Here is a 22,542-nt window from a genome sequence, read left to right as displayed (position 1 = left end):
CATGGGACAGGCATTGAGGAAAAAATGCCCTCACACTTGACACATACACACAATCCCTTCCCTATTTTTCAAAATTCTGTGACATGTATGACACACCCATGAGTAGGCAGTGCTGTGTCACACATTTCACAGAGCCTGTCTTCTAAACTACAGAGGTGCTGAGAGGAGGAGTTTCAGGAGGTGGAGACAATACAGGTATCACAGTTTGCAGGCAACAAGGTACCATGGCATATACAGGGAATCCAGGAAGTTGTGGAAAGAGATGACCAGCAGACAAGCAGAACATACAACATGAAAGCAACGGCGGATCCAGGGGGGGGGGGCAACAGGGCAATTGCCCCCCCCCCGAGGCAATCATGTCACATTGGCTTTAAAAAAAAAAAACATTTTTTTTATTTATTTTTTACTATTTTTTTTTTTAAAACTGCTTTGTGGCAACGGCGGATCCAGGGGGGGGCAACATGGCAATTGCTCCCCCCCGAGGCAATCATGTCACATTGGCTTTTAAACTGCTTTGCGGTGCCTGCAGCTCCCGCTGCCGAGTCTCTAACTCTCTCTCCCTCTCTCATCACCAGGGCTGGTAGGCTGCCTGTCCTAAGGCTGCTTTGAGCTGTAGCTGACTGCAGCACTCCCCTCTCTCCTGCGTGTATGACACCGGGCATCTCTGGCTGTGTGTGAGAGCTGGATCTGTGTTCGGCTGTGCTGCCTGTGCTAGACCTGCTCGTGTGATAGTAGAAGGAGATGGGACACTGATTGAATCAGTGTTTTGTCTATCACACAAGCCCGTTTAGGGTGGGACTTTGCTAGAGCCGAACACAGACCTACAGCTCCTGTTTGTTCCATGACACACGTCGGGAGAGGAGATACCTGCTGTGTGTGATCGAGGCAATGCCATGGTGAGTGCCATGCACAGTGTGGCTGCATTAATAGACAAAAGTGGGGCTGCATTCATATACAAAAGTGGGACTGCATTCATATACAAAAGTGGGACTGCATTCATATACAAAAGTGGGACTGCATTCATAGACACAAGTGGGGCTGCATTCATAGACAAAAGTGGGGCTGCATTCATAGACACAAGTGGGACTGCATTGATATACAAAAGTGGGTCTGCATTGATATACAAAAGTGGGTCTGCATTGATATACAAAAGTGGGTCTGCATTGATATACAAAAGTGGGTCTGCATTGATATACAAAAGTGGGTCTGCATTGATATACAAAAGTGGGTCTGCATTGATATACAAAAGTGGGACTGCATTGATATACAAAAGTGGGACTGCATTAATATACAAAAGTGGGACTGAATTTATACACAAAGGTGGGGCTGCGTTCATATGCACAGTGAGGCTGCAATGGTGGGCACTGATGAGGCTGCATTGATCTCTTCTGAAGACGTATCTGAACGAAACGTGCGTAAAGCGGATACACGCACACACGCACGCACTTCCGGTTTCCAGTTGGTCGTCAGTGGAACGCACGCCGTTCCCAGGCTATCGCTGACACTTCCTGGTACACGCAGTGCGGCGTTAGGAGTTATGCTAGCAGTTGTTAGCCACTCCACCTGCTACTTTTGTTTTTAGTCTTTTATCCTTATATAGAGCAGTACCCCTGCCCTATTTGTTTTATTGCCCAATTTTTTATTATTTTACACACTGTGCACATGACTGTTAGTGCCAATAAACCAGCGTTTGTTCAAACGTACCACGCTATGCCAGTGTGTTTGTTTTTTCGGAGGACTGTGGACCAATAAAACAACTTTTACCCCTGGATCCGGCATACCACCAGTAAGAAGTGAAGGAGGCCCCAAGTACAACAGAGGAGCCGTGGGAGATCCCAGAGCCGTCGGAGGCATACTTCTTGCACTTTACCCCTGCAGGGGTTAGTGCCTCTGGTGAGTGGGGACCCAAGAGGGGGAGCACCGTGACCACTGCGTGGAATTCTCACTAATGTCTACCTGAGCATTCACCTTTATAGGTGCACCTTTGCAAGCACGGACTCTATCATTCCTTGGATGGACTTTGCATTTATTTATAATTTATAATTTACTATTTTTATGAAGATTGTCTTTCTCACTGCACTTTATTATTGGACTATTTTTATTATATTTATTATTTTATGAAGACTGTTTTTCTCACCGCACTTTATCATTGGATTATTTGTATTATATACTTTTCCTTATGATTATGATTTTTTCATATGAGTGTATAACACTCACCTAGTGGAAACACACACAGGCTAGCCTACAGCCTACCGGTGTTAGCACAGTTTGGTCTATTTGATTGTCATACAACCTTATGTGTTTTTGGTTTATTTTTGCATGCCAGCACCTAGTTACTGTTATTACACTTAGTATTTAGCTGGTACTCAGTCTCTGTTTTCATAATATATGCTGGCTATACAATCACTACACTTATATACGCACCCCTCAGGGTCACTGTTCACAACTACAGCTTGATACAGTTTATAAGTAGGGCAGCGCCAACACCCCATCCCACTCCCAATATGCATTGATCTCTTGTACCATGTGTTCAGTCTCTGACCATCCCTTGTACCATGCCTGCAGTCTCTGACCATCTCTTATACCACGTCTGCAGTCTCTGACCATCCCTTGTACCACGTCTGCAGTCTCTGACCATCCCTTGTACCACGTCTGCAGTCTCTGACCATCCCTTGTACCACGTCTGCAGTCTCTGACCATCTCCTTGTACCACGTCTGCAGTCTCTGACCATCTCCTGTACCACGTCTGCAGTCTCTGACCATCTCTTATACCACGTCTGCAGTCTCTGACCATCCCTTGTACCATGCCTGCAGTCTCTGACCATCTCTTATACCACGTCTGCAGTCTCTGACCATCCCTTGTACCACGTCTGCAGTCTCTGACCATCCCTTGTACCATGTCTGCAGTCTCTGACCATCTCCTGTACCATGTCTGCAGTCTCTGACCATCTCTTATACCACTTCTGCAGTCTCTGACCATCCCTTGTACCATGCCTGCAGTCTCTGACCATCCCTTGTACCACGTCTGCAGTCTCTGACCATTTCTTGTACCACGTCTGCAGTCTCTGACCATCCCTTGTACCACGTCTGCAGTCTCTGACCATCCCTTGTACCACGTCTGCAGTCTCTGACCATCCCTTGTACCACGTCTGCAGTCTCTGACCATCTCCTGTACCACGTCTGCAGTCTCTGACCATCTCTTGTACCACGTCTGCAGTATCTGACCATCTCTTGTACCACGTCTGCAGTCTCTGACCATCCCTTGTACCACGTCTGCAGTCTCTGACCATCTCCTGTACCACGTCTGCAGTATCTGACCATCTCTTGTACCACGTCTGCAGTCTCTGACCATCCCTTGTACCACATCTGCAGTCTCTGACCATCTCCTGTACCACGTCTGCAGTCTCTGACCATCTCCTGTACCACGTCTGCAGTCTCTGACCATTTCTTGTACCACGTCTGCAGTCTTTGACCATCCCTTGTACCACGTCTGCAGTCTCTGACCATCCCTTGTACCACGTCTTCAGTCTCTGACCATCTCCTGTACCATGTCTGCAGTCTCTGACCATCTCTTGTACCATGCCTGCAGTCCCTGACCATCTCTTATACCATGTCTGCAGTCTCTGACCATCCCTTGTACCATGTCTGCAGTCTCTGACCATCCCTTGTACCATGCCTGCAGTCTCTGACCATCTCTTGTACCACGTCTGCAGTCTCTGACCATCTCTTGTACCATGTCTGCAGTCTCTGACCATCTCTTGTACCACGTCTGCAGTCTCTGACCATCTCTTGTATCATGTCTGCAGTCTGACCATCTCTTGTACCATGTCTGCAGTCTCTGACCATCTCTTGTACCATGTCTGCAGTCCCTGACAATCGTCTACAAACTATGGGATAGATTTATGGCATTTATATTTAAATATTTTTTACTAGTAATGGTGGCGATCATTGATTTTTTAGCGGTACTGCAACATTGCAGCGGACACACCGGACACCTAATTGAGTTCTGTAAGCAACACCTTATTTTCTGGCAGTGCCCCTCCCGAGACTAGACTCTGGATCCGCCCTTGCATGAAAGGAGACTTTTCAAGTAAGTTCATAGTGGATTGTCAAGTATACCTATTGTTTTATTTTTTTACTTCAGCATTGTAATAACAAAACAAAATATATGCTGCGACTATAGATTTCCTTTAAAGTGGAAGCAGCTCAGCATTTCTTTTTTTGGGCCTGTTTGTCATGATGGTGTAACTACCACGTGAATGCACAGAAGTGACATCATCACGGGCTGGCATGTAGCATCTTTATGTAGAGGCAGGGGTGCACTTGGAATTCCAGCACCTTCTTTCCTCCTCTTCTTCCAGCCAAAAGCCAAAAAACAAATGTAGGGAAGTAAAGTGTTAAACCTCCTCACATAATAACAGTACAATAACTGTGCACTCAGGAATAAACCTTATTTACTGCTGTGTATCTTGATCTCCCGTCATCATGGGCTGTCCGAAAGCTGCTGTCTTCAGTTATCAGTGCACTGTTTATTGAATCTGTCTGTCCAGTGACCTAAAACAGGAGTCATACAGATTCATAAGCAAACTGGCGCTGGTACTCCTATGTGACGCCCCCTGTTGGTCTTAAGTGCGGCAGCTAATTATAGCCTACACATAAAAGCATTAATATATTGTATATCTTCCACTATTCTTGAACACATTATTTTTTCCCACCCCCCTACCCAAAAAAAATAAAAACAGATTTCTCTGGATAGCGCATAGGCGATTCTCAAGTATCTGATATGAGACAATATCGGATAACATAAGAGGCTAGATTACAGCTCTGTAAGAAGTGAGAACATTTTGTTGAAAAAATAACAGTAAGAGCATCTCAGTCAAACATATCATTAGCACATTTTGTAATAGCGTGGCATGCAGATTTTTTTTAAAATAAGCTAGGCTCATCTCTTCTGGGCTCTGAATGATTTATACCGTGCAGGGCAAGAGGAATCTCGAGCGATCAAAGGGAATCTATCCAAAGATACCAACACTCCCATATCGCCGTAAGTCTACCAAGCGAGCTGACATGGACTTCATAACCTCCACATCCTTAACCACTTCTCTACTTTGGGTGTTTTTCAGATTTGGTGTTTACAAGACTAAAACAGTTTTTTTGCTAGAAAATTACTTAAAACCCACAAACATTATATATTTATTTTTTTCTAATACCCTAGAGAATAAAATGGCGATCATTGCAATACTTTTTGTCACACCATATTTGCGCAGCGGTCCTACAAGCGCACTTTTTTTGGAAAAAAAACACTTTTTTGAATTAAAAAATAAGACAGCAATAAATTTGGCCCAATTTTTTTATATATTGTGAAAGATAATGTTACGCCGAGTAAAATGGTACCCAACATGTCACGCTTACAAATTGCGCCCGCTCGTGGCATGGCGTCAAACTTTTACCCTTAAAATCTCGATAGGCGACGTTTAAAAAATTCTATAGGTTGCATTTTTTGAGTTACAGAGTAGGCCTAGGGCTATAATTATTGCTCTCGCTCTAACGATCGCGGCGATACCTCACTTGTGTCGTTTGAACACCGTTTTCATATGCGGGCGCTACTCACGTATGCGACATTGAGAAACCATGTCATAAAAATGTAAAATGTTATATATGTCCGAGGTCATTCCTTTTTGTGAGGGACGCGACAAGATTAAACATTCAAATGGGGATGGCGTGGAGAATTGAAGGTAAGTGCGTAATGCCGAATTTGGAGGTAACCAAAGTAAGCACTGCGAGTAAGCTCATGTTTAGTTCTAAGTTTGTCAAAGGATAATAAAACCCTAGTCACTGGATCCACCAAGTGTCCATAATGAAAAAGGTTCTTCTGCAATCATGGTGAGATTATCTGATAAGTTAAACTATCAGGTAGCTTTGGGTTGTGGAGGAAAGCCGTGACTAAGGAAGCCTCAGATTGAAGAGGGGTGATGCGATTCAATTGTCCCCAAATAGTATGTAGCAAATTCATAGTATGCAGTAGGGAGGTGAAGGGAACATCAACATTAGTGTTCCATAATAAATTGTTCGGGTGGATTGGGTCCAACCACAGTTTGTCAATTTGGGTCCAGCGATTATAGGTTGGAAGGATAACCCAGGATGCTATAGCTCTCAATTGGGCAGCATAATAGTAATGAAGGAGGTGGGGGAAAGCTAGGCCTTTCTCTTTTCGAGAGGTATAAAGTATTAAGTGGGCTATTCAATGTTGTTTATAATTCCACGTGAAATTTAATAGGTTTATCTGAAGTTTTCTAAGCTGTACAGATGGAATGGGCACTGGGAGAGCCAGAAAGCAGTACAAGAGTTTAGGTAATATGGTCATTTTAACCAAGGCAATGTGTCCTAATCAGGAAACTGGATAGAGACCGGATACAGTAGATGCAAATTGAGGTCTGAAATATCCTGACAGGGACCCAAATTCCTCCAAGAGTTTATGGAGATTAGGAAGGGTAACGTGCAGTTGTGTTAGGGTTAGGAGTACGTCATCAACAAATAACAAAACTTTAAGATCATGTCCCCTAACCATTATACCATTAATGTTGAGGCCCTGTCGGATCTGGGCCGCCAGGGGTTCGATACACAGGATAAAAAGACACAGAGATAGCGGCCATCCTTGCCTAGTCTCATTCGAGATGGGAAAGGAGGTAGATGTAGCAAAAGGTGTTTTGATGGAAGTGGATGGAGTTGCATATAGATATCTAATCGCCCTGAGGAACGGCCCTCGAAAGCCCAGATATTCAAGGGTAGAACACATAAAGGTCCAGCTGAGCCTGTCGAAGGCTTTCTCAGCATCTAAACTGAGTAAGAGCGCTTCAGTGTTTTGTCTGTTGGTGATATCTATTAAATTGATGACTCTTCTAGTGTTATCTCCTGCCCGAAGTCCTGGAACAAAACCCACCTTATCTATGGATCAAGGAGGGGAGGACCACATTTAAATGGAGGGATAGTACTGTAGTTTTGTAAAGATTTTCAGATCTGAATTTAATAAATTATAATAATAATTCCACACAGGGTCCTTATCAGGCTTGGGTATGAGCGTTAGGTGAAAAGTCTGCATGTCCCATGGAATGTCATCCCTGCCCAGGAAAACCGTTAAATAAATTAGTCATATGTGGAAGTAGACTGGCCAAAAAGTGATAGATTAATATTTTTACATACCAGTGTAAAAAGTGTGTTAATATTTTTTAGCAGAATTAAGCAATACATTCTTTATACCCAAAGCTATCTCTAGGAGAAGGCTGGAATACTTGCTCGGACCCTATTTTTGATAGAACATTCCTTCTATAAGGTGCTGAATGTAAAGCACAAGGTTTCAGATTACTTCTATGACAGTATTGGCTTAGATGATGCTTGGAAAGTCTTTTTTCCAAACATAAAAAAAGAATGTACCTATTATTCAATGGCATACTACTATTTCTCAAGAAAAAAAAAATACACTGTCTTGTGTTTGCCTGATATTCAATCTATGGTGATTTTGTGAATTTTGGGTTGTGACCACATCCCTGCGGTCTTAGAGTTCATATGTACTGAGTAATTAATACTCACAAACCCTAGAGATTCCCCACTTGCTTACATAAAATACCAAATTTTCAAAAGATGCTTTTTGAAATATGGAAAGATATTGAGTTTTGAGGCATAAATACAGATTCTTTAGAAGGTCTCCTAATGCTTTGGTATGCGATCAAGCCAATGTTAAGAGGTGGAATGTGGGCAAACTGTGCTTATCATAGGAAAATGTCAAAATATAATAACAAACATAAGAAAAAAATATGCTGGTTATCACAGAAATCCCACTATGGAGAAAAATAAACCATAAACCATATTTGGAGATTTAAAAACATTTTTTTCCTTGTGAGCAAAGATTTCTCCTTCATCACCTCCAATACTAGACAGTTCTAGCAATAGGATTAACATTCTTTTTATTCAAATGAAGACAACAAATAAACCGCAACATACTTCTTCTTGAAGTTAAACTCTGGTCTACACAAATATATTGTAATTACATGTATTTTCCTACTTTAGCCTGGAGTCCTTTTGATATTGCTTCTAGATGAATGGAGGTGACAAGATTATGCGGTTTGTATCAGCATGCACGCAGGTACAGGCTCTTGTGCTTTGATGACTTGTATGCTCCTTATACTTTGCTGGCTAGCACTCAGCAATGTGAGTTTTTCTAACCTTTCATTTATAGGGGTTGTAAACCTTTGTGTTTTTTCACCTAGCCCCCCAATTTACTGACCTGAGCCCCAAATTTTCATGGGCGCGATCCCGCATTTCTCTCTCCATGGCTTCTCAGCTCTTCATTGAATAGATTGATAGCAGCTCAGCCATTGGCCATTTGAACTTAGTAATACTTGTAGATGGTAAGCCTTTGCTACATTGTAATGGGGAAATTGTTGCCTTCTTAAATTGAATTATGTGGTAATGTATTGCTAAAAATTATAATTTTACAGATGTCTACAGATTTTCCCTGATGAAACGCATCAGAACAAACAACCTTAAACCATGTATAGTACATCAATTGCTGCTAGTTTCATTATTGTTTTATTGTGGTTATTTTTTAAAGAGAATATGTATGGTCACTATGACCTACAAGCTCTTTTATCATGTCTATGTCATGAAGCTTGTCTTTTAAATGTAATTTAATTGTGTTACCTCATGCTTAAATACACAGCCTATAAATTTGTATACTGCTATTAAGGGGTCCTGTCCCCCTGTGCTTTTTTCTTCAGAAAGATAAAACCAATTATTGAATTATTGAATGTGTTCCTTACTGCAAACATATTGACCCATGCTGAAAGAATGTTATGCTACAGTCTACTGTACAACTAGCAGTACACAGCTGTACTGTCTCTAGTACATTAGTATTTGATCACAGTAGGGTATAAAGTGCTATAAGGCAGCTTTGTGAAGCACACCAGACACCACCCTGTATAAAGCTACGGTATATGAGCTATGATTATGGCCTTGGCATGCAAAAATGCATCAGCGGGTTGTAAAGGATAGTAAGAGGATGTAAAATCATAAGAGATGGAGAACTGTATGTTTTCTTTTTGTTGACCACCTTAAATGAAACTGCCATGAACATTTTGTTTCAAACCACCATGCAGTCTGTAAAAAATGTGTGATTCTCCTGCTTAAATAAATTGCCGTAATCTAGATAAACACTTAGGGTTGCTGAACCGGCCAAAATGTCATCATCTATGGCCAGCTTATAGAAAAATGCAATAACCTACAGTTGTGCTCATAAGTTTACATACAATGGCAGAAGTTATAATTTCTTGGCCATTTATCAGAGACTATGAATGAAAACACAAAAACATGTCTTTCACTCATGGTTAGTTCTGGATTCTGAGTCATGGGGAAAGCAAAAAAAAATTGTCAACCGATCTGCGGGAAAAGGTAGTTGAACTGTATAAAACAGGAAGGGGATATAAAAAGATATCCAAGGAATTCAGAATGCCAATCAGCAGTGTTAAAACTCTAATCAAGAAGTGGAAAATGAGGGGCTCTGTTGAAATCAAACCATGGTCAGGAAGACCAACTAAAATTTCAGCCACAACTGCCTGGAAAATTGCTAGGGATGCAAAGAAAAACCCACAAATAACTTCAGGTGAAATACAGGACTCTCTGAAAACATGTGGCGTGGCTGTTTCAAGATGCACAATAAGGAGGCACTTGAAGAAAGATGGGCTGCACAGTCAAGTCGCCAGAAGAAAGCCATTACTATACAAACGCCACAAAGTATTCTGCTTACAATACGGCAAACAGCACAGAGACAAGCCTCAAACCTTCTGGCACAAAGTAATTTGGAGTGATGAGACTAAAATGTTGCTTTTTGGCCACAACCATAAGCGCTACATTTAGAGAGGCATCAACAAAGCCTATGAAAGTTAGGAAAGTGGATCGCTGATGTTTTGGGGGTGTGTGAGCTACAAAGGCACAGGGAATTTGGTCAAAGTTGTTAGCAACATGAATGCAGTATGTTATCAAAAAATACTGGAGGAACATTTGCATTTATCAACCAGGAAGCTGTGCATGGGACGTACTTGGACATTCCAACATGACAATGATCCTAAACACAAGACCAATTTCAAGTGGCCATCTCAGTCTCCTGACCTCAATATCATTGAGCCACTCTGAGAAGATCTCAAAACGTGCAGTTCATGCAAGACAGCCCAATAATTTACAGGAACTGGAGGCTTTTTGCCAAAAGGAATGGGCGGCTTTACCATCTGAGAAGATAAAGAGCCTCATCCATAAATACAACAAAAGACTTCAAGCTGTCATTGATGTTAAAAGGGTCAATATATGGTATTAAGAACTGGGGTATGTAAACTTTTGATCAGGGTCATTTGGGTAGTTTCTGTTGCCATTATGATTTTAAAAAAGTTAACAGAGTTGCTTGATAATAAATGGCTTCAGCCAAACATTAACCATAAGCAAAAAAAAGTTTTGTGTTATCATTCATATTCTCAAAAAAATAGCCACAAAATCATAAATTCTGCCAGGGTGTGCAAACTTATGAGCACAACTGTACATGAATCAATTGGAAGTATTTTATTATCTGGTTTCAGTATACTGAGATTTGCTTGACTGCTGTAGGTTCACATTGATTGGTATTTCATAGTTTCATACAAAATCCTACAAGAAGTAAATCCAGCATTCCAATTCCAAATACAGGCATATCATTATTTAATCAAAATTTCTGAGATGACTCACAATGCTGGTGATGTGATTAGAGTGACAACACTGTCTTATTTATATTTTAATAGATTAATATTTCAGCACACGGAGCATTACATTTAATTTTCTCTTACGCTAATAAAATCCAGTCACAAACACATATTGTGTTTTTTTGCATTTCTTGGATTGAGGTACTTGATGGAACAAAAACAAAGACAGAAAAAGGAAGGTTCTGTCCTCATCTTTCAGCCAATGTGTCTCATCGCTGTATCATATTTATTCTAAGTATTTGAAGTTCTGTTTTTTTTTTTTTTTCTAGGCATTGTAGATGCAAAATATGTGAGAGTGAATGTTAACAATGTAAAAAGCGGAGCAGGTAGGGTGGGCTGTGTGGGAGGACCCCCTCACACACCCGCCATTTCCACCCGGGGCATGGAGAAAGGTGGCAGATTGCCTCTGGGGGAGGCCTGCCTACTCCCAACTCCAGCAGTCCGGCTCCTCTCTCGAGTACACGCACAAAATACACTTTAAATTAAAAAGAAAAAAAAACAATGTAAAAGAAAAGTTCATTTTTTTTTTTTGGGAGAAATCATGCTTACCAAGGTGGATGCAGCATCGGATCAGACCTTGTACTTCCGACTCTAAGGCTGAGAACCGAGTGATCAAACACCGCTGATCACTTGGTTCTCAGTGCTCCGCGAGCAGAGAGCTGGTGACTGCCAGTCACTGGCTCTCTGTTCTGTTCCCCCTGCGCTCACTGGAGAGCTGGGCAATGGAGGGGGCAGGAGCAGCTGGGTCAAGCTCTCAGCAGGTGCTGGTCCATGCATCTGGATGGATCCTAACCAGGGGCGGACTGACCATTGAGTCAGTCGGGCACTGCCCAAGGGGCCCATGCCACTAGGGGGCTCCATCAGGGATGCCAGGCTCAGTAAAACCAGGGACAGTATGTAAAAATCTATGTTTTTTTTACATCTGTCCCTGAAATGTCCGAAACCGACATGCTTTTGATGTAAAAATCCCGCGATTATAGCTGCCCCGCCTCTGCACTGCCTCCTGGCGTGGTGGCCATCTGTAAGCCCAGGGGCCCCATAATCTTCTATTGCCCGGGGGCCCCATGAGTTGTCAGTCCGCCCTTGATCCTAACCATATGGTCATGATGTTTACCCAGCCTGGTCCAGCTCTGTGGCTTCAGCCCACTGTCTGCTGAAAATGGGTCACGGGATTGCAGATCGAACTGCAATACTGTGATCCACAAGTGAAGTACAGTCAAACAAGCTTTTTCTGTTCTTCAAATTTGAAAATAAGTGCCTATACTGTTTAAAATATCAGTAATGCACAGTTTCACCCTGCTCTGCACATGTTCAGTTGGTCTTTATTTGTTGGCACTGTGCCAAATTTGTAGAGGCCGATCTGCTGACAGCTTACAAATGTACTGCTGTTCTGAGCTTCAGTAAAATGGCAGCCTCCAGGAAGAAGAAACAGGAACAATGCTGGAGTCGATTTACAGCACACACTGATTTTGATAGCATATTTATTAAATTGGAATGAATGTTTCTTGCTAAAGAACATTATTTTTGAAAAAGAAAAAGAAAAAAAAAGCTAGGGTCCCTTCTAAAAATCAGACGCTTATCTGATCATGCAGCCTGGAAGCAGAAAAGAGAAGGGGAATATAGTTAGGGTACGTGGCCTCATGGAGAACACCTTTTCCCCCCACAAATCGTTTTTGCTTCTAGATATTTGCAGTAATCTAGACTAAAGGAAGTCCTGCACTGGCCCTATAACAAAGACCAGTCACTGAAGCTCTTCCACCATATGTGAGGTCACTGGTCTTGTGGGTAATCCCTGTGTGTAGATCCTCTGGTCTGTTACTGCCCATGCATGGCAATTAACTTTGATGGGCAGCATATACAAAACAGTGGGAATGAAACTGTCATTAATGCCCAACTAAGCCTCAACCAAAAATATCTATGAGATTTTCCCAAGTAATTAATGCAGAGATAGGTTTGCTGGAGCATGTGATTTTTATAGAGAACACACATCACTGGGAAGAGATAGGTAGAACCAGAAGAGACTCAACCACTGCTCAACTATCTGCACAAAGGGTAGCCAGGTGAAGACATTACCACTTACTTTGCAAATTCACTAGTTTCACTCAAAATGTATTTATATTGTTTGTGGCATAAATTGAACTTAAAGCGGGAGTTCACCCATTTAAAAAAAAAAAAAAAATCTCCCCTTAGCTTCCTGCTCGTTCGGTCTAGGGGAATCGGCTATTTATATTAAAATATGTGCAGTACTTACCCGTTTTCGAGCTGCATCTTCTTCCGTCGCTTCCGGGTATGGGTCTTCGGGAGCGGGCGTTCCTTCTTGATTGACATTCTTCCGAGAGGCTTCCGACGGTCGCATCCATCGCGTCACTCGTAGCCGAAAGAAGCCGAACGTCGGTGCGGCTCTATACTGCGCCTGCGCACCGACGTTCGGCTTCTTTCGGAAAATCGTGACGCGATGGATGCGACCGTCGGAAGCCTCTCGGAAACCTGTCAATCAAGAAGGAACGCCCATTCCCGAAGCCCATACCCGGAAGCGACGGAGAGGATGCGTCTCGTAAACGGGTAAGTACTGCACATATTTTAAAATAAATATCCGATTCCCCTAGTAATAACGAGCAGGAATCTAAGGGGGAAAAGTGCCCTCTAAGGGTGAACCCCCGCTTTAAAATAACTGTATCCAGATATCAACTTTATGACAAAGAAGGTTATCAATTAGGCTGCATTCACACCTGAGCGTTTTGTAGCCTGAAGCCTGAAGCTATAAAACGCTAAAGGGATAAAAATACATTATTCTCTATGGAGATGGTTCACATCTCCACTCCAAAACGCCTGAAGCCGAACGCCTGAAGCTCAAACAAGTTAGAATTGGGCTGATTTGGGTGTTTTTGAACGTTTGTATTCCCATAGAAACTAATGGAAACGCTCGATTCAAGTGTCTAGCGCGACAATGAGAGTTTCTACGGGCGTTTTGTCGCTTTAATCTGTTCTGTGAAATAGAATATTCACCCAGGAAGAAGATAAAAAAAATCTACAAACATAGCAACAAATGATGAAAGAGATGAGCATTTTTCCTATTGGCTAAAATAAAAAAACGACGAAGTTCAAAAACGTCGGACAACGCTGTATGCAAACGCGCAAATACGTGTTAATACGCGCGACAAAACGTGCGACAAAACGCCGGAAAAAATGACTGAAAACGCTACGCTCAGGTGTGAATGCGGCCTTATTCAAGCTGTCTGAGATTATTCAACATTTAAAAAAGAATACAAAGCTCTATGAACCTTCTCAATAACTTTTTGACAAAATGACTCAACTTTTGAAGTCTCTTCATCTTCCCAAACTCTCATTGGAAGAGATAGAATTTGAAATAAGCATTATTCAGTAAGGGGAAGACTAGTTGATAGGAAAGCACCAGTTTCATTGGTTTTTATACATAATGCTCTAATGTGCTTACTATATACAATGATTATAAAGTTTACGCAGCACTTTACAATATGAAAGGGAGACAAAACAGTTACAATACAATAAAATACAAGAGGATTAAGAGGGCCCTGCTGGAAATATTAAATATTAAATAATTGTACCATGTTAGCCACTGATTAACTCAAAAAGTTTACTGGCTAACTTAAAGTTATTAAAACTGCAACCTTTCTGGATGCCCTAAATCTTTCCTTCAGCCTGAAGAAGGAATCTAAGGCATCTCCAAACTTGCATCTTTGTTAACTTAAAGGGGTTGTAAAGGTAATTTTTTCCCCCTAAATAGCTTCCTTTACCTTAGTGCAGTCCACCTTCACTTACCTCATCCTTCCATTTTGCTTTTAAATGTCCTTATTTCTTCTGAGAAATCCTCACTTCCTGTTCTTCTGTCTGTAACTCACCACCGTAATGCAAGGCTTTCTTCCTGGTGTGGAGAAAGCCTCTTGAGGGGGCGAGCAGGAGTGTCAGGACGCCCACTAACACACAGCTCCTGTATCTATCTGCAAAGTAGAGAGTGTCCTGACCCTCCTTCTCACCCCCTCCCCCCTCAAGAGGCTTTGTCCACACCAGGGAGAAAGCCTTGCATTACTGTGTAGTTACAGACAGAAGAACAGGAAGTGAGGAATTCTCAGAAGAAATAAGGACATTTAAAAGCAAAATGGAAGGATGAGGTAAGTGTAGGAGGACTGCACTAAGGTAAAGGAAGCTATTTAGGGGAATTTTTTTTTACCTTTACGTCCCCTTTAATTTTTCCAATAAAAGGTACCACTTAAACGCCAAACTTTCTACACCAAGTACTCTCAAAAGAGATAATCTATATTTTAGAGGGATAAATAATGAGTCCTCACAACCACAGTTTTACACAGAATCCCCTACCACTTCTAACAAAGCTAGACCTTTAACCACTTAATCACCGCCCCATAGCCGAATTACTGCTACAAGGCGGTTCTTTAACTCTGGGAGGACGTCCATGGACGTCCTCCCAGAATCGCGCCCCCTGGGGCGGGCACACGGGAGTGATCACATGTAAACAAACCGGCGTCATTTGATGATGCCGGTAATTCCCTCCTCTCTCTGTACCGATCGGTACAGTGTGAGAGGAGAGAGCGGGTGACAATTGCAGTCACAAATCCAGCCATCCCTGCTCAGCCATCCCTGCAATACCCTGTGCAATACTCTGCAATACCCCTGCGCAATACTCTGCAATACCCCCTGCGCAGTACTCTGCAATACCCCCTGCGCAGTACTCTGCAATACCCCCTGCGCAGTACTCTGCAATACCCCCGCGCAGTACTCTGCAATACCCCCTGCGCAATACTCTGCAATATCCCCTGCGCAACACTCTGCAATACCCCCTGCGCAACACTCTGCAATACCCCCTGCGCAGTACTCTGCAATACCCCCTGCGCAATACTCTGCAATACCCCCGCACAATATTCTGCAATTCGCCCTGCGCAATACTCTGCAATACCCCCTGCACAATACTCTGCAATACACCCGCGCAATACTCTGCAATACCCCCTGCGCAATACTCTGCAATACCCCTTGCGCAATACTCTGCAATACCCGCTGCGCAGTACTCTGCAATATCCGCTGCGCAGTACTCTGCAATACCCCCTGCACAATACTCTGCAATACCCCCACACAATACTCTGCAATACCCCCTGCGCAATACTCTGCAATACCCACTGCGCAATACTCTGCAATACCCCCACACAATACTCTGCAATACCACCTGTGCAATACTCTGCAATACCCCCTGCGCAGTACTCTGCAATACCCCCTGCACAATACTCTGCAATACCCCCTGCACAATACTCTGCAATATCCCCGCACAATACTCTGCAATACCCCCGCACAATACTCTGCAATACCCCCGCACACTACTCTGCAATACCCCCGAACAATTTTCAGATATTGGCACCATAGCTTGTGGACGCTATAACTTTCACAAAGACCAAATAATATTCACTGATTTCGTTTTTTTTTTACCAAAGATATGTAGCAGTATACATTTTGGCCAAAATTTATGAAGAAAAATTACAAATTTGCTAAATTTTATAACAGAAACAAAGAAAAATTCATTTTTTTACAGAATTTTCAGTCTGCAAAAAATAAAAAACCCAACGGTGATTAAATACCACCATTTGTGGGGGGAAAATGACAAAAATGTCATTTGGGTACAGTGTTGTATGTCTGAGTAATTGTCATTCAAAATGTGAGAGCACCGAAAGATGACAATTGGTCTGGTTATTAAGGGGGTTTAAGTGCCCAGTGGTCAACTGGCTAATGCAAGATAATTCTGGAGTTCTTGAGAGCTTCTTAGCTATGAGAGGATATGTGGTTGATGGAGCAAAGATTATCTCAATTTGGATAACATAGGAGATACCCTGATTCAGGGCGGGCCCTACCATGGGACCCGATGGTACCATTGTACCAGGCAGCACTTTCAGGGGGGCAGCAAATTGCCGCCCGCCCACCATTCCATTCCGCCAGCTCCGCTCTCCACTCCACTGTGTGGCTAATTGCCGCCCGGCCGCTCCTCCCGTTCTGCTCTCCGCTCCACTGTGGGGCTAATTACATGAATAGAGCCATAACAGGTCCTTTTTATACTCCTATACATGTAAACAACCATAACAGGTCCTCTTTATACTCCTATATACATGTATAGAGCCATGATAGGTCCACTTTAGTTATCATGATATAAAATAATGGATGTGGGGGCATTTTGGTGGGTATAATTTTTTTTTTGTTGGGGGGGGGCAGCATTTCATTCTTGGTACCAGGCAGCACAATGTCTTGGGTCGGCACTGCCCTGATTGAGGAATTAAGAATAGTCAACCTACAAGCTCAGGAAATCTTAACCATGTTAATTTAGTAGTCAAGTAAAGTCTAAAAAAAATCTGTTTATTTTGTTTCAAAAACAAGTTAACTATTACAACTAACATTGTTTTAACAACCTAATATTTTTTCATAGTGTTTTGAACAAATGTATATCAAGTCAGAATTTTTTTTTAACCTTAGTGGGTCAAGTTGCAACACCTAAATAAAATTCTTTAAAGCCCATACTATACTGAAACAGTTTCTTGATGAGGGTTTTTCATGCGTGTCAAGGAGGACCCCAAGCCAACCTTGGCCTGGTGGTTTCAGGGGTCTGCAGGCTGGGGGCTTATCAGAGTTTGAAAGTCCACTTCCCGCCCAAAGACGTCATATGACGTCCTGGACTTTCAGTGGGGATATCTGAAAGATGCCTGCAGCTACAGGCATCATTCAGATATCCATCTCTTTAGCCGGCGATCCTGTGCACCATAAGAATGATCATAGCGGCAGTTCCGCCGTTTGATCATTCTAATAGGCTGGTCACCAGTCATCTCTATGATCGTTGGAGGCCCGGGCACGATGTTATGACAACACGCCCAGGTACCGGAATGTAAACAAAGCCACAATTGCGGCTGAAAGCATGAGATCCGTGAATTTCTTTCCACAATCTCATGCTTTCCAGCCTGGAGGAGAGATGTGGGGTCTTATTGACCCCGCATCTTTCAATAAAGAGAACCTGTCACGAACCATTCCTATTACAAGGGATGTTTACTTTCCTTGTAATAGGAATAAAAGTGATCAAAAAAAATGTAAAAAAAGTGTAAAAATAAAATAAATTAAGCAAAATAAAAAATAAAATAATAAAAATATGTTTTTAAACGCCCCTATCCCCGGTAGCTCGCGCTCAGAAGCGAACACACATGCAAGTCCCGCCTACATATGTGAGGTATCGCCGCGTGCGTTAGAGCGCCAGCAACAATTCTAGCACTAGAAACTAGCTCTGAAACTAAAACTAAACTGGTAACCTGTAAACAATTAAGCGATGGCTATGGAGATTTTTAAGTACTGAAGTTTGGCACCATTCCATGAGTGTGCACAATTTTAAAGAGTGACATGTTAGGTATCTATTATATCTATCTATCTATGGTAATGGTATTGGCCAAATATGCAATGCAATGATATCACCCATTATCCATGCCCTAATGTTTACATGGCTGGGGATTCCTGATCAAGAAATTAATGAGGCCAGGTGACATCACTGGTTGGTAAAGACACAATGGGGTTTTAAACAAACAGTAGGCACTGTTAGAAACCAACTAAACCCAACTTGGGATATTTGAGAATAAATTACTTTACAGTGTCAGTGGGTACAGAGATCAAAGGCTTTTTCAAAAGCTATTTTATTGCTTTCAAAGTATATGCAAATACTTTAACCTCTTCCCAACTGTACTATAGTCAAAAGACAGATACAGCATGGTCCTCCAGTTCTGGGAGGGCATCCATGGTTATCCTCCCAGAACCACCCCCTCCACGCCCCCTGGGGTGCACATTCGGTGGGCGCACTCTGCGATCACTATATCCTGACAAAGCTGATCACAGATCGTGGTAAAGGGTCAATCGCAGCAGCATTTTACCACGTGATCAGCTGTGTCCAATCACAGCTGATCAGTTATAAACAAACTTATTTTCCTCACGTGCTGTCACACCATGTGGAGAGGAGAGACGGTAAAAGGCAATTCTGAAAGGCTGAAAGGGGACCTTTACACTGATATCAGTGCAGCCCTATCAGTGCCCATCAGTGATGCCTATCAGTGGCCATCAATGCCACCTATGAGTGCCCACCAGTGCCACCTATGAGTGCTCATCAGCGCCACATATCAGTGCCAATCAATGCCCATTAGTGCTGCATATCAGTGCAGCCTCATCAGTGCCCATCACTTCTGTCTCATCAGTGCCCCTCACTTCTGCCTCATCAGTGCCATTTCATAAAAGCCCCATAAAAGCCATACACATTTAGTTATGGTTATGGTTGCTTTGTGTTTACACTGATGAATTTTAGACTTTTTTTTTTCACTCCTACCCACCATAGGTGTGCACAGCCTATTGCATTAGGGTGTGCACCTCAAAGTTCAAACACATATGTGTGTGGGTGCATGTGTATTTATTCTGGCGGTGTCAGTAGTTATTTTTTATTTTAAAAAAACATTCATATTTTACACATTTTTTATGAGCCTCATTAGGGGGCTTTGGTGAAATATCAGGGGTTAAACAGGGAATCTGCGCCACACAGGGTGATTAGGGTGTATCCAGGCACACCTGGCACACCCTGTGTGCATGCCTATCCTACCCACATACCTACATACTAACATTGTTTAATGCAATTCCAACTAATACTCAACAAGGAGATGAAAGCGATGTAGCGATGTATTCAAGATTGTTTTCACAAAGAATTATGTTCTGTCAGCCATAATTTATCCCAATGATTAATGATAATACACATTTAGAATTAGAAGCATTAGACAGCTATTGAAGACTACATGTAAGCCCTTTAAAACTTCACTAAACAAAAATGTCAAAGTTAACGCAAAAGGTGAAAGATTTTAGAAATGGATTCGCTGGATAGCTGATTCACTCTGACGTGATGTGTTTATAGTACTTGGCCAAGCCCTGTAAACACAGAAAGTAACTTGTTATTATGACGATTGCCTGAACCACCGAATGCATGCTTAATGATAATATGAAAGGTTTATTTCAAGTTTGGAAAATATCTGAAAACACCAGATTGAATCACAATGTATTTTAGAAGATCAGCCAACTGCAAGCAATCACATCACATTTTTATTTTATCTGCTTAATCCAGTCCAAAGTTTTTCAATTCACTTAAATTCAATTCATCTCATGATCAAAGAAATAATTAAACAATAGCCTCTTCACCTTATTCTCCTTCTACCATTTAAGGTGATTTCAAGAGATTTCCCTACCACATTTACTTAGACAGCAGTCAAATAAAGGTCACTAGATCAATAACCACTTTAACCTTGGCAAAAACAAACATTCTAAATGCCAAGGTATTCAATCATGCTGGATTCAATATCTCAGATGCCTCATATAAGAAATTATTATATTTTCTAATATTATTATAGTTTTTTATCATTCCTACAATTCTGTTTTATAAGTTTTAACAATGTGTACAAGAAAAAAAAAATATGTATTTTAAATACTACGTAAACCTGGCTTGAAAACAATTGCAACAGCTTGGAACATATACATAAATAAAATGATATTAAAGCCAAACCCAAGGCATATTTAAAAGACTTAGGCCCGGATTCTCAGAGGACTTACGACGGCGCAGCACCATGTACGCCGTCGTAAGTCCTAATCCGAGCCGTCGTATCTATGCGCCTGATTTTTCGAATCAGTTACGCATAGATATCCATTAGATCCAACAGGCGTAAGTCTCTTACGCCGTCGGATCTAAACTGCATTTTTTTTTTGACCGCTAGGTGGCGCTTCCATCGAATTCCGCGTTGAGTATGCAAATTAGCTAGATACACGAATTCCCGAACGTACGCGCGGCCGACGCGGTAAAGTTTAGACGTTTACTTTAGGCTTTTCCCGGCGTATAGTTGCCCCTGCTATATGAGGCGCAGCCAATGTTAAGTATGGCCGTCGTTCCCGCGTCTAAATTTTAAAAAGTTACGTCATTTGCGTAAGTCGTCCGTGAATGGGGCTGGACTTCATTTACGTTCACGTCGAATCCAATGACGTCCTTGCGGCGTACTTTGGAGCAATGCACACTGGGAAATTCCATGAATGGCGCATGCACCGTTCCACAAAAACGTCAATCACGTCGGGTCACAGTAGTTTAACATAAAACACGCCCCCCCCTTCCACATTTGAATTAGGCGGGCTTACGCTGGCCGATTTACGCTACGCCGCCGCAACTTACGGAGCAAGTGCTTTGAGAATACAGCACTTGCCCGTGACAGTAAATTTTTATTGACTCATTTTGTATCTGATGTTCTATAATAAACATTGTACTTTTATATTATACCATTTACTATTTCTGGTCCGTTAAAAACACACGGAACCCTTTTTTGTACATTCTTTCTGAACCATGCCAGGTCGCATGACTTTAACATCCGAGGGCATTTTGATACAGAATATGATCAAAACCTTTTTATTGTTTCGATAATTAGCATAGATAGGTTCAATAGAGAAATAGAGGGGTCTCAAGGATTCCCCAACAAACCCCGAGACTCCAGTGAAGCAATGTGGGCAGGGAGGACTATACCGGTACTTAATAATTAGGTTTAGAAACCTGGATAATTCATATTTATGAAAGTATTTATTAACAAATAAACATTCAAGACAAGAATAAAATTACACAAAATATACAGACATTACAAAAAATACAAACTTGACCACAATCAGGTCACCGGTTGTGCAATCCCCATTTAGCAGATGGGGTAAGTATCGGTGAAGCAATTGAAATCATGAGACCATAAGTCTCGAGTCTTTTGATACAGATATCCTGGCCCAGATTTGGGGATATGTGGGGCAAACCATTCAGAATCTGGAAACTCCTCTAGTGAATAAGGGGACCCCCAGATATCGGCCTCCCTGAGTGAATAAGTAATGGGTACATAGTACCCTTCATTATTCATTAATTTTAAAAAAGTTGACAGTATAAACAAACACAAAAATGTGGAAAAGGTTCCATGATGTAAATCCAACTTCATTCGTATTGTGTCAGGTCACCTGTGGCCAGGTGACAAGTGCACCCCGTTGGGGTCAGGGATGCACCACAGGGTAGTGAACCCTATGGCCGACTGCTGCGATCTGAGAGGAAGCGTGAACCCAAGATCACCCAGGGCGCGGAATCTAAGACCCAGCTTTGTGTTCACCAGAGCCCCTAGTGGTGGGGATGGGCTTCGCCGCAGCTAGGTCCAGGTCGCGACCCCCTAGATCCCCTAGGTCACACTCCACAGGGAGAGAAGGGAAGCAGCAGGCAGGACAAACGGTAGTGATGGGTAGGCTGAGGTCAGGGCAACAGGCAGACAAGGGTAACCGAGAGACAGGCAAAGGTCAGGGGCACAGGCAAACGGGAGAAGTCAGAGACAAGCCAAAAACGGTACACAGGAAGACAATCGTGGTACACTGCAGACAGGAACTTAAGCAAAGGAACACTGTTGAACAGCCCTGCAGACTTTTAGAGCAACAGTTAATATAGACTTCCTGGGATGGCCTGGGTGTCAGGATACAGGAAGAGGAAGTGATAAAAAGGGAACCAGAACAGGGTCAGGCCTCTAATGAACAGATGGAAAACACAGGTAAGCTGCCAGGCTATTGCATATCCATGACATATTGTACTAGGATGTAGATCCATCCTCAATCACGAGTGACGACCTCCCAACAAAAACATGCATTACATTGATACCTATTCCCCCATTGCAGTGCCCAGTTA

Source organism: Rana temporaria, chromosome 4, assembly GCF_905171775.1.
Source record: "Rana temporaria chromosome 4, aRanTem1.1, whole genome shotgun sequence".
NCBI classification, from domain to species: Eukaryota; Metazoa; Chordata; class Amphibia; order Anura; family Ranidae; genus Rana; species Rana temporaria.
The sequence above is the reverse complement of the archived record's forward strand: the minus strand, read 5'-3'. Positions refer to the sequence as shown.